This window comes from Papaver somniferum, chromosome 6 (assembly GCF_003573695.1).
Source record: "Papaver somniferum cultivar HN1 chromosome 6, ASM357369v1, whole genome shotgun sequence".
NCBI classification, from domain to species: domain Eukaryota; kingdom Viridiplantae; phylum Streptophyta; class Magnoliopsida; order Ranunculales; family Papaveraceae; genus Papaver; species Papaver somniferum.
Genome location: NC_039363.1, coordinates 117,391,228 through 117,405,428, shown reverse-complemented (window position 1 = coordinate 117,405,428; position 14,201 = coordinate 117,391,228). Strand labels below are relative to the sequence as shown.

The 14,201-nt window shown below is 42.7% G+C and overlaps 1 pseudogene; it reads left to right on the top strand.

The window, feature by feature from the left end:
* Positions 1–9,826, top strand: part of LOC113291364 — a 53,495-nt pseudogene extending 43,669 nt beyond the window's left edge.
* The last annotated feature ends 4,375 nt before the right edge of the window (positions 9,827–14,201 follow it).

Sequence of the window (14,201 nt, the reverse complement as noted above, 5' to 3'; positions counted from 1 at the left end):
ATTCACGAATCTCGTCAGGAAAGGTTTACTGCACTCCGTTCCCTACACGGACATCAATTGAGGAGGAGGACAGACTTGCCTCTCTAAACAAAGGGACCCAGTCTTATGGCACACCTCCACCCACAAGGCACGCCAATTTCCCCTCATCAAACGTAATTGTGGCTCATCCTCATACAAAAAGAGTGCGGGCTTTTTTTGCAAGACGTGATGAGAAAGGGAAAACTATATATCGGCGCCGCTGTTAGCAATTAGCAGGGGAAACTACCATCCAGTCTCTCCGTTCAATGGAATGCAATCATAATGACAAGATACAAGAAGAAGTACCAGACGCTCCTCGACAGTTACAAGACGGCACGAATTCCACCACGGATGAACTCGAGATTGTCAACAAAGGAAGTGAAGAATCCCCGCGGCCCGTCTCTATCAGCTCGGCTCTATGTACAGACGAACGCACAAAACTTGTGAACCTTCTTAAGGAATATCAAGATGTATTCGCATGGACATACGAAGAAATGCCCGGCTTGGATGAAAAACTGGTTACTCATCATCTACACATAATACCCGGATCCAAACCAGTCAAGCAATCTCCAAGGAAGTTCAGACACGATGTGGAGGAACAAATCAAGACTGAGATTCAGAAATTTCTAGCCGCCGGTTTCGTAAAACCCATTCACCATCCTACCTGGTTGGCCAATGTGGTCCCTGTAAATAAGAATAACGGTCAAATCAGGTGTTGTGTCGATTTTAGGGATCTGAAGAAATGTTGCCCCATGAACGGGTACAGCGGATATAATCAGATAAAGATGTATGAGCATGACGCAAGTAAGACAGCTTTTCGAACCCCTCTCGGGAATTTTTATTACAGCGTGATGCCTTTCGGTTTAAAAAATGCTGGTATTACTTACCAACGCGCCATGACCGCAATTTTCCACGACATGATGCATCAGCAAGTTGAGTATTACGTGTATGATATAGTGGTCAAATCAACAACCCGAGCGGCACACACAGAGGTTCTGCGGCAAGTGTTTGAAAGATGTCGCGAGTACAAACTGAAAATGAACCCTTTGAAGTGTGCTTTTGGCGTCTCTTCAGGCAAATTTCTGGGATTCCAAGTGACTGCTGAGGGAATCAAGATGGACCCAACCAAGACCCAAGCCATCCTCACGATTCCGCCTCCTCGAACGGTGAAAGAACTCCAGAGCTTCATGGGAAAGGTAAATTACATTCGGCGCTTTATACCTGGTTTAGCGCAGCTTATCTCTTCGTTCACCCCCTTATTGAAGAAAGGATAAAGTTTCGTTTGGACCGCGCTACAGCAAGAGGCGTTTCAGAAGATCCAACAAATATTGTCATCCCCAGCAGTCATGAAGTCTCATGTACAAGGAAGACCATTGTGTCTCTACTCCGCTTTCAGTGATATTGTCGTTGGATCTCTCCTCGCTCAAGAATATGATGAAGGAATTGAACATCCTATACACTATTTAAGCCGAACTTTAAGGGATGCTGAAGTCAGATATCCCAAGGCAGAAAAAGCGTGCTTAGCCCTAATTTACTCCATTCAGAAGTTTAGACATTATTTGATGTCGAACAAACTGGTGCTGATATCTAAGGCTGACCCCATCAAATTTTTGCTTTCAAAACCGGCCTTGATGGGAAGGCCGGCATAATGGCTCCTCCAAATGTCAGAGTTGGATATAACATGCGCTTCCCCAAGGGCCATCAAAAGATAAGAATTCGCTAATTTACTAGTAGCTTTCCCGGGAGAAGGAACCACCGCACTACATGAAGACCTTCCTAGAGAATTCCCGGAAATCTCTTTTGTTAAATAAGAAGCGTGGCTACTGTATTTCGATGGGTCTGCCACCCCTAGCAATAATACGGAAAGAGCGGGTGTAATTCTGGTGTCTACTACTGGTGAAGTCTTTTTCGCATTCCTTCAAGTTGGACTTTCAGTGCACCAATAATTCAGCGGAATATGAAGCATTTCTCATAGGGCTGTCGCTAGCCAAACAAGCAGGCTCCATGCACCTGGAAGTTAGAGGCGACTCTAAGTTATTGGTTAACCAGGTGAATGGAGTATACGCACTAAAAGAGGTAACGTTGGCTCCATATAGGTCTGAGGCGCAAAAGTTATTGAATTACTTTGTTGATGCAACCATAACTCATGTCGTTCGAATTAACAACAAACACGCTGATGTCCTAGCCACATTGGCCTCGAAGCTGCAATTCGAAGGTTTAAAATAAACCCTAACAGTGAGGAGACGGACTGTAGCATCCACATGGATCTTACATTCCAAGGATGCTGAAACAAATGATTGGAAAATACCGATTATCCAAGAGCTCAACAGTTCACTTTCCCAAGGAAAGGTTAGTCTCAAAACCCTACAGAATTTCTTCATGCTTCACGGAGTATTGTATCATCGAAACCCAGATGGCTCCCTGTATAGATGTCTCGGCGATGAAGAAGCAAAGCTAGAGCTTAACCACGTTCATGGAGAAGTTAGTGGATAAATGTTGGTGGTAACTCTTTACCGTCGTCTCAAACGCCTTGGCTACTAATGGTAGGATATGGAAGTTCAGTCTTGATTGCTCCAAGGGTCTTGCTCCAACTGTCAAGCACCGCCACATCAATTGGAGATCTTTAACATTGACCATGCTGGGGACTGGCGAGATCCATACATCAATTACCTCCACGACGGTGTACTCCCTGCTAATAAGAAGGACACAGCCAAGATGAATCAAAGAGCCAAAAGATTTGTGTTTCATGAAGGAACTTTGTACCGTAAAAGCTTTGTAGGTTATCTTTTACGATGTCTGGCAAAGGTAGAGATCCCAATTAAGTTGAAAAAGACGCATGAAGGTGAACACCAAGGAAAGAAAAAACTATTCCTCTAGATACACGAGAAATATTACTGGCCATTTTACAGCTGGAAGATGATGCAGCGACGTTTTTTCAAAAATATCACGAGTGCCAAATTCACGGAAGCTTCATCCACGCACCTTCTACTCCCTTGCACTCAGTGAGTAGTCCGTGGCCATTTTACAGCTGGGGACTTGACATCATTAGGAAGATTAACCCGTCATTATCAAAGCAACATGAATATATCATAACCTCAACATAGTACTTTACTAAATGGGTTGAAGCCATTCCTTTGAGAGGAACTACTGGAGCGACAATTGCAGCATTTATTAAGAAATACATCATTTGTCGTTTTGGCGTGCCTAAGCACATCATTACTGATAATGGCACTCCCTTCGTCAACAAGCAAGTACAATAGTTACTCGAAGAATACAGAATTAAGCAAGTCTTATATACTCCTTACTATCCCCAAGACAATGGGAAAGCTGAGAGTACCAACAAGACTTTAATCTGAATTCTCAGTCGAACAGTGCATGATAATCCACAGACATGGCACGAACAACAACCCATGGCACTATGGGCATATCGAGCGGCACCTAGAATCTCCACAGGCATCTCCCCATATTCACTTGTCTATGGCGCGGATGCAGTTCTCTCGGCAGAGATTAAAATTTCGTTGTCCAGAATTGCAGCAGCAAGTGGAGTTCAATGGGATGAAGCCGCAGCATCAAGTGCCAGAATAGCAGAGCTAGATACTCTGGACTCCAAGAGAACTAAGGTGGAAGAACATACTCAGGTATACAAAAATAGGGTTTCCAGGGAGTACGATAAGGCCGTAAAACCTCGAGTTTTTCAAATAGGAGATCAGATATTGAAGACTGCTAAGAACATTCAATAAGACATGTCTGCACCGAAGTTCTCTCCAAAACGGGAAGGGCCTTATATGGTTACCAAAGCGTATATAAGTGGGTACTACAAGATTGTCAAAGAAAATAGAGGCAAATTGGAAGCGGTCATCAATGGAAAATGGCTCAAGGCGTACTACGTGTGACCATCACTCTATCTCTCGACGTTTCACGACACGGCCAGCTAGGTATTTTCCGTTTCCCTCGTTTTTGAGTTATAAAAATTTTCATTTAGTCAGAACGTATTAATGAAAATTCCATTTGCTTTTCCAAAAACCAATACAATTCAAAAAAAAAAATGTTCAGAACCCAAAATAAAAATCAGATATTCTCATGGCTGCACATTCAAAATAACAACTCAGAAAAGATCATCCAATAAGTTGTAGTTTCTTGAAAGCATCATTTTCAGCCTGTTTTGGTACATTCAAGTCCTACTCTTCAAGTCCCGTATTGCCTGTTCCACCTTTTAAGATTCAGCAGTCAGAGCCTTTTCCTCTTCCATAATAGCCTTTGTAGCAGGAACGACGTTGGAAAATATGCCAGCTCGATCAACTTTAACGATGTTAAGACGGTGTCGTAGCCAGCTTACATTAAACTTCAGGGATTCGCAGGTAGATACCATGTTTTCCCACTCTTCAACAGTTATTTCAGTGACATCGTGAATGGATGTGCCTTCCATTTCAACAATCATGGGCAGAAGACAGTTCACTGTGGTGACCAACGCAGACGATCAATGTTGCACCACGTTCCTAGTTGCAATGTGGCCGTATCTCCTCCATATTCTCATGTACAAAGCCAAGAAATCCTTCCGCACCAAGAATCTACCTACAATTAGGTAGCTAGAAGATAAACACTTCATGTGGATATCGAACGACAAACCTGCATTGGGATATTCGTAGCAAGAAATACCCAAATCAGCATTTTCCAGGTCTGCAGCAGTTGGCGTACTCGAGTTTGAAGGAAGAGGTGTGTTCAGATCGTCGTCATCAACCATCGTCACGCATGTTCCAACTGGGTACCTCTACAAAAAAAAAAACTCTATTTGTTAACTACTGATGGTGGCAAGCAAATGTCTATTTGTCAGAGAAAAGCATACCGTAATGATCTTCTTCACTCAGATGACCCGGATGGGGGAGTTGTCACAAGACCCGGGAGTTTTCCCACTCTGAAAGAAATATAAGCAGCGATGTTATGAGTAAAAGAGGAATTATCACTTCAAAAGCAGGCGATAATTAGAATCATACTCTGGAAACGAGCCGCCTGTGTTTGACTGAGGAATCTGGCTGACTCGAGGATGATTCACTTATGTTCGACATAATGAAGATATATGGATTCAATAAGAAGGGACTTTATTCTGAACTGAGAGGAACAATCTAGTTTCATCTGTGTATATATTGAGGAATCCCTAAGAAGAAACGGATGCTGAACAACCCCAACGGGACTTATCCGATAGCCGAGGGTTCAATCCTGACTGGGTAACGTTTCTCATCGAAACCCTAAGGAAGACCGGAAGGAAACGGCCAGATAGTCAAAGGACAGATGCGTCTCCAGTTTGAAGCCCTGACAGCCACTTTCCTGGTAATATTTACTTACTCTAGCTAGGCCTTTTATCGCTTGTCTGTCACCATCTCATTCTTACCCCGCAACAATGCCACTGTTACGTGCTAAGCAGTGGACTTAATATTGACGGTGGTTTTTAGTTCAGGGCTAAATTTGTAAAGCCTTGCATTTAATGTGTCGTCATTCTGCAAGGAAACGGAGCCATGTGAAAGTGATGAGTGTTCAACCTCTTCACTGGCGCATTTATTGAGCAACTCAATATTTTCTCATGAAATTTGTCCAGAGTGGTGCATGTAGCAAAAATCCCAGATATTCTATAAATTTTGGCACCTTGCATGTATTCCTCAATTAATATAAGTTCCTTTGAATGCGTTATGTGCTATGTTCCCCGGCTGAACCCTTAATGTTGATATGGTATGACAAATTGTGTTCACTCGCAGCAGAGTAGCACGAATTTCCAAGTATCAAGGATAAGGTCTTTGCATAAATTATTCAATCGGAAAGCATACTGCTCTCTGGAAATGAACTTAAATAACTCTGTGTCAACACGTAGAATTCAATCAATGTTGTGATAATTCACAAGATTCAGATATTACCCTGACTAATTTTCAAAAATTAAGGTTTTGCGCCTCGCGCAGCATATCAGACTTTGCCTGTCGAAATTAAGCCTAGGAAAACTAGGTAATTAAATCCACCATGGATTAGTGGGCTCAAAATCTTGCCCAGAATCAGAAAACAAGAAATAAAGGAGTCTCAGAATATGAGCAGCAACAAAGGGAGGTGTGGACATGCCTTAGGCCAGCCGGCGCCATTTGCCATTGGCCACACCCCATGTTTCCAAAACCAGCCCTATTTTCCTCGACCAATCAGGTCGCCTAAAATCCGCCACACGCATATAAGTTGTGGATGGGCTCATACTTGCCTGCCCTATTTCCCATCGACCAATCAGGTCGCTTTAAACTTTCCACACCCACGTTAGAAGTGTGGCCACGCCCATGCTTGGCCTCCCTCTTTTTTTATTGACCAATCAGGTTGCTCTAAACCTGCCACAACATTAAGAGAGGTAGAATTGCGCCAGAGGGTCATAAAGCCAATTGACTTCCCAAAAATCGCACCAACATGCCAATGGCATGCCAAACGTGCCAATGGAATGCTAAATGCATCATTCCGTTGCATACTAATGACATGCCAAACATTACATGCCGAGCCGATGCACTAAACGTGCATGCAAAAGGTGCTACTTTGCCGCAGTAGCAAGCGAAACGTGGCAACATACCATAAATAGTGCACTAACGTGCCAACCCATCTTCTGTTCGTGGCCAACGCCATAACAGACTTCAACGTAGTTCTCCTATCCAGTAGCATGACCTTGCTCCAGTGGCGATGGATGAAACCCTAATTTCCAGTCGTGGCGTAAATTATGCCACTTCGGTCCCCACAACATGCCACGAGCATACGGACTTAGGAAACTCTAATAAAGGCGTCATACCATAGCCACTCGTGGCAATACTTTCTCATGTGGCCATTTCCACATGATGGCCTGGATATGGTTCCTTTGGCGTGGATCGGGCATCACTTGCACAAAACACTATTGTGCCACGGTCACGTGCCGCATGTCTCATGTGCTAATTAGGGTTTCGGCATGCCAAACCCTAATTTAGGCAAAGTTGCTACGCCAACCAAGCCAAATAATGTTCCACAGAACATTGGGATTGATGTGGCTACTGGAACTTATGTTGCCACACCACATTTGAGTCCAACACCAATGTGCCAAAATCTGGCGGCCATGGCTACGCCAGGCGCCACTTGCACCATTGTGCTACTGACATGCGCTGACCATGCCACCGTGCCACTGGCATGCGCTAAAAGCGCCACTATGCCATTAACATGTATCAATGGTGCCACTGTGCTATTGATAGGCGCCAACAGGCTGTGGCCATAATCAATGGCCATCCTTTCTCATGAGATACAATCTTAGTCGTCCAAATTCGCCATGGAATTGACAGGTGGCAAGTTTCTGGCGACCAGCCAAGACAAGCCTAATCGCATCACATGTTACTTTCCCATGACAAATATCTTTAATTTGACTTGGCACACGTAGCAGACTGCTACACGTTTTCCACGAAAACACTGGAGACATCAAATATGTCAAAAACTGGGGGATACTCATCAGGGTATTGGTCTGGCGGTTTACAGTGTGCGGCGTGCAACACGCCCATTATAAGAAAGTGTCAGGAAACAGGGCAGTTAGTGGTGTAAAGAAGTAATGGGTGTAAACAAATTATTTTCCTTCATCGTGGAAGTGTGGTTTCTGGCGGTTATACATTACTCCACTCTTCCATCACTCAATAACTCCCACTTCCTACGAGACCAGGGTGCGTTCAATTATGACTTGTATAAATAGGTTTCACCTATTTCCACAAAACAACAAGTTTTGGGGAGAACAACAATACAGTATCTAGAAAAATACCAAAGAACTGATAGCTTTCATTCCGAAAGCAGTTCCAAGGATACAAGTCATAAAATAGCCACGCCTTCAGAATTAACCATTCTGATCTCAACACCTTCTTCGCTTCCCTCCCTAACACCAACCCTTCTCCTTCACTTTGTGACCGAAGCAAGATTGGAACCGCCATTTCTTGATTTAGGCCAGGATTGTACAGATTCATCTCTCGAATCTAAAAGGATTCCCGTGTAGTGCATTTGTTTTAGGTTTATACTCGTTTCTCATCCACACACCCAAATTACTAAATTCAGCAGAAACAGTGTTTACCCATAAACAGGTTCATAACAGTTATTCCTGGTGGTGCTAGGTAAGTTGGTTTCCTTTGAGCAAGTCTACCCTTAGAATTTTCAATCAAATGTTTGAAAGAATCAAATTTTATTTTTTGTAAAAGAAGAGGAACACCTAGATATTTCTCATTTAAAGACATTCTTCTAATTCTAAGAATATTGGCAATCTCATTCTTCACATTATTAGGGACTTTTTTACTAAACCTAAAGCTGATTTCTCAAAGTTAGCAGCTTGCCCTGAAAACTTACTAAATTGCTCAATGATACTTGCTAAGTTTCTAGCATCTATAGCTCTTGCATTTATAAAAATAAGGCAATCATCAACAAAGAACAAATGGGAGATTGAGGGACAATGTTTATTGGCTTTAAAACCATGGATGAGATTATCATGTTCAGCTTGTATTAAACTTCTAGACAAAGCTTCCGTACACAGGATAAAGAGGTATGGAGACAAGGGATCTCCTTGTCTCAACCCTCTTTGGGGATAATAAACTTTACCTGGAGCGCCATTGACAAGGATGGAGTTGGAGATAGTGGAGATGCACTGGTTGATCATACTGCACCAATCTGAAGAGAAACCTAGCTTCTTGAGACTTTCTAGGAGGAAAGACCATTTTATTCTGTCAAAAGCCTTAAACATATCAATTTTGATAGCAACACAACCATCTTTAGCCTTAGTTTTCTTCATAGAATGAATCAATTCATGTGCAAGGACTATATTATCATGTATTATCCTACCAGATATGAAATTTGTCTGAGATGGAGATATAATTCTTTGTAAAACTTTCTTAAGTCTAGAGGCTAACAACTTAGATATTATTTTATAAGACACATTGCATAGGCTAATGGGCCTAAAATCTACAGCATTTCTAGGGCAATTACTCTTAGGAATGAGGGTGGTGAAGTTATGGTTCAATTGTTTCAGAATGTACTTAGAATGGAAAAATGATTTCACCATTTTGACAACTTCGGGTCCTACTGTTTCCCACATTAACTGATAGAAACCAGGTGGAAAACCATCTGGACCCGGGGTTGTCCAAGGCTTCATATCAAAGATAATTCTTTCAATTTCTTCACTAGAAGGAATTTCAATTAACATAAGGTTATCATGTTCAGTTATGATATTTTCTAGGCTAGCAAGATAAGTATCAGAGCTAGGGGGATGTGTTTTTCAACTCATGTCACTGAAATGTCTAAGAAGCTCAGTTTCAATTTCTTGTATTTCATCAAGCCAAATACCTATATTGTTTTGTAGAGACTCATTTTGAGTTTTTTGTTTTCTAAAATTGGCTTTTTGATGAAAATAAGTTGTGTTCCTATACTTATAAATGTTATAAAATCACTGTTACAAAAGCGGTTACAAATTGCGTCACAACGAACAAGCCCCCTACTTTAGTCGTCACACCACTGCTGAAGCAGTCATCTAGTATTTATATATAGATAACTGGTCTTGGAGGAGCCAGATATCTCTTCCTATTTTACCTTGATTTGTTTGTGTGTTTTAAATTTATCAATATGGTTGTATTAAATATAATTTGTATGATTTGATTTTTCAATAGCACCATTCTCTATGTTTTAAATTTCTATTGCTTGGTACATTATAAAGCTACTTGAGCATCTTGGATCAGGAACAAATGTGAAAGTCCCTACGGAGATTTAGAAACTAAAATTACCTTTCAGATTTCATAATAAATCTTCTCAGTCATGAAAAGCTTTTGTCAAATTAGATTACCCCTCTTTTGTACGAGTGAAAGTGGGAAAATATGAGATATATATTCTAATCACCAAAGAATGATAAAAAAGTACGAATCTCAAATAGTAAGCACTTCTTATGAATTTGACACATTTAACAACTTTTTAATTTGAAGAAAAGGATCATTCAAATCTCTACTGGTAGTTTCCAAGGTAGCTAAATTACTCTTTTCTTGCGTTCATGAATGTTTTTCCCTCTCTATTCTCCTTATTTTTTATAAATCATCGGGTTTTGTTCATCATTTTTCTCACTTTTGGATTTTCAGGCACACCTAGCGGTCCAAGCTCGTCATCTGGCTCTTCGGTGTCCCGCGACAAAGATATCAATACCTCTCAGCACCAAGTCGCGTCTAAGGTTAGAGGAAGGGCCTGATATTTTTACTTTATTCTTTCATAAATCCGCGTCTTTATTAATAACTGGCTTTATTATCAGACTATGGGTAGTAACCGCAAGGAAGGGAGCAAACCTGAAACCCCTGGAATTGATGTCGGCCGCCGCATAATCGCCAGTAGTGATATCGGCTCCAAGTGCCCTCGTAAAGATGGCGTCGGATCTCAAGCGAATGTGCAGCCACCCGATGTCCAAGCAGAAGTCTCTCATACTGATACAGGTGCGGAGCTCCAATTCCCCATGGTGGTGGAGTCCGTTGTAGTTGGGGTCGACCCTTTCACTCATACTCTGGTTTATGGGTTTTGGGTTCTGTACCCTTTCGCTGCTGCGTACAAGGATATTGTCGAGCGCACTGGTGGAAATATGGTCAGTGTCGGACTATTGGATATGAGGACGCTATGCTATATGACCAAAAATCTGTTGGAGGTCGCCGAAGAGCTTACTAAAGTGGGAGATGGTCCCATTTATGTAGCTAAGATTAGCAGCTGGGAAGCGTCTTTGCGGACATCCACCAACTTGAAGTTTCCGATAGGTTGGCTGGAGGCATTGTTAGTGCAGGTGAAGAATCGTAAAGACCCCCGCGTTCAACTTACCGCTCGGGTAACCAAGCTCGAGGAAGAATTGAAGAAGTGTTCTAGGGTGACCAAGCAGAGGAAAGAGGTGCTGCACCAGCTTCTTACCCAGGTGGGGGCGGCGAGCGATGAGCTACTTCGTGCAGAAACTGCAGAGAAGGGTGCCCGAGACGCTCTTGAGCAGGCGCAGCAAGAGTTGTCCTCCCTTCAATCAATCTGATGCACTTTCTTTACTTTTTATCTTATGAACAATTTCATCTTTTCCGGCCAATCTATTTTTAAGCCGGGTTGTTGTATTACTTCTTCTTTTTTTTCATTTTAGACTCTTGACGTTTTTTTAAGTTGATGGTGGTTGAATCTTTTGATTGTGCATGCTTCCTATTATGCTTTGTTATTTATTGTTTTGAAAACCTCAAGCCATAGATGATTGTCGTCTTTCTATTTCTGAGCGGGGTTTTCCTCACTTGCGCGGTTGTACTTTAGGCCTTGTAGCGGTTTCCGCGCTTGTTCGCTCCTTTGATATTCCTGGAAAATTGAGGCGCTTGCTCCTTCTGAGGAGGGAGATAGATATGTTGTTGGATTCTCGAGTAGCGCACGTGGACAAGATTCCATGATTTACCATGGTCGAGACGAAATGCTAGCTGTTTCTCGCAAATCAAAGGTTCCCAGCGAAATAAAGGGGCTCGCTGAATTGGCTAGTGAGGCCGATTATGCATTAGCTACTGATATTGATCAGCGTGAGGAAACGCTCTTAATGGTGCAGTCTGTAGGTGCATATGTTGATCATTATCGCGCGTTACTATCAAATGATGAATGAGTGACGGACGACTTTGGATTTGTACTCAGGGAATTTATTCTATAGAGTGTATTTCACTTCAACGGGAACTGGAAGGACGGTGTGTGTATGTTAAACGCGCTTATTCTCTCTTCTTTTTTTCTCAATTGGGAGGGCGGGATATATGTTAAACGCGCCTACTCCCCCCTCTGTTTTTCTTAAGGGTAACTGGGAGGGAGAGGTGTATATGTCGAACGCGCCTACCCCCCCTCTTTTTTTTCACAACGGTAACTGGGAGGGCGGGGTGTATGTGTTGAACGAGCCTATTCCCCCTCTGTTTTTTTTTCAACAGGGAACTAGGAGGGCGAGGTGTATGTGTTGAACGCGCCTACTCCCTCCTTTTATGGATTAGCTTGAGGTGTGGGTGGGTGGGTGGGGCATAATATGAATGCGCCTACTTCTTTTCCTCTCCTTTATCCATTATCCGAGTCGTTATTTTTTAGTTGAGCAGGCGTGATTGGCGTTCCTACTACCTTTCATTAGTCAACCGTACACCATTGGCGTTCCTGAAAATGTTTAGTAAATCGATCGGACGTCATTGACGTTCCGCAATCTTTTGTCAGTCGATCGGGTGCCCTTGGCATTCCCGCAACCTTTTGTCAGTCGATCGGACGTCATTAATATTCCGCAACCTTTTGTCAGTCAATCGGGCGCCATTGGCTTTCGCTCAACCTTTTGTCAGTCGATCAGACGTTATTAACGTTCCGCAACCTTTTGTCAGTCAATTGGACGTCATTAACGTTCCTCGACCTTTTGTCAGTCGATTGGGCGACATTGGATTTCCCGCAACCTTTTGTCAGTCGATCGGACGTCATTAACATTCCGCAACCTTTTGTCAGTCGATCGGACGTCATTAACGTTCCTTAACCTTTTGCCAGTCGATCGGGCGTCATTAACGTTGTGAGACCTTTTGTCAGTCGATCGGGCGCTATTGGCTTTCCCGCAACCAATTATCAGTCGATCGGACGTCATTAACGTTCTGCAACCTTTTGTCAGTCGATCGGACGTCATTAACGTTCTGCGACCTTTTGTCAGTCGATCGGACGTCAACATTCCGCAAGCTTCTGACAGTCGATCGGACGTCATTAACGTTCCTCGACCCCCCCCCCCCCCCCCCCCCCCCGTCAACTCTAGAGAGATTTATTTTTCTTTTGGAATTTTATTTTATAAGGGAAATACATTACAAATTATATATATATATATTATTTTATTTTTTTTCTTTTACCCGTTGGTTGCTATCGAGCTCTTACATTTAGCTCATCGGCTTCCTTCATTCTTAGTGACGCGGGAAAGAGTCTCGCTCGATCATTTGCCTTGCTTCCTCAAGCCCTCCAGACTCGCGTTTCCTTTCAAATATGCTTCTTATCGCGAGACATTCCACTGTCGGATGTCATATTCTCCTATGATAATGGCAATACCTTGAAGCGTCCTTATTCATTTTATTGACATCCACCACTGTCGGCGGAAATTGAACCTCACCCTAGGCTACCCATTTGTTGAGGAGACGAACAGTCTGTTCTCTTCCATACTGTAGTAGAGGAGGGGACGATCTCGAATCCCTTCTAATCCATCTATTTTTCCTTTGGGTGAGGTATCCTCCTTGTTGTCGGCTTCCGCTTCCCTCTTTGTTATTAGGCTTGTAGGGGATTACGGATGTGGTACTTACAATATGACGCCAGTTAACCTCTGCGGGTAACTCTTCCATGCAGTCAGCGATTCTTTCAGCAGCTTCTTCTAGTTCGACGAAGGTTTGAAATCTGAAGTTGATCAAACTCCCTTTGAAGGACTGAATCATTCCTCGTACACATATTTACACGAGTGCTTCTTCACTAATATCTTCATGACAATCCAGTGCCGTCCATCGGAACCTTGTTACATATGTCCCTATTTATTCACCTGTCCTCTGTCCGCTTCTACTCAGGTCTATGGACGTAACTTTCCGCTTGGCTGAATAGAATTTTCCCATAAACATCGAGTACATAATGGGCCAAGAATATATGCTTCTTTCCTTTAGGTTATCGTACCAAATAAAGGTTGTTCCTGCCAGTGATTTGGGTAATTCTCTCAAACACAGTTTCTCGTCGGAAATTCTATCATTCATGGCTGAGAGAAAACGGCTGACATGTTCCCGCACATTTTCCTGTCCATAGTAAGTCTTAAACTTGGGAGAAACATAGCCCTCGGGTATTGATATTCCCGGATACTTAAAGGATATGGGTTGTTTATTTGTTGGCGGTTATCTTGCTTCATGATATGATGCCTATGCTCCAGCTACTCCGCCATTTCCTCTTGTGTGATTACTGTAGCCTTGGTATTCTGATGTTTTTCCGCTTCGGTTGCTTCCCTAGGGGCACTTTGGCTTGCAATCACAGCTTGTGTTATCCATTCTTCCAATGCTTGCCTCTTTTGCAATCGCTCTTCTAATTCTTTCTGAATACCTTGCATGCCTGGGGTTGCATGTCTTGATTGTTGAACCATTTGTACATCTTCTTTGCGCGTGGTATATTGGTGAGCGTCTTCAGATCGTTTGTTT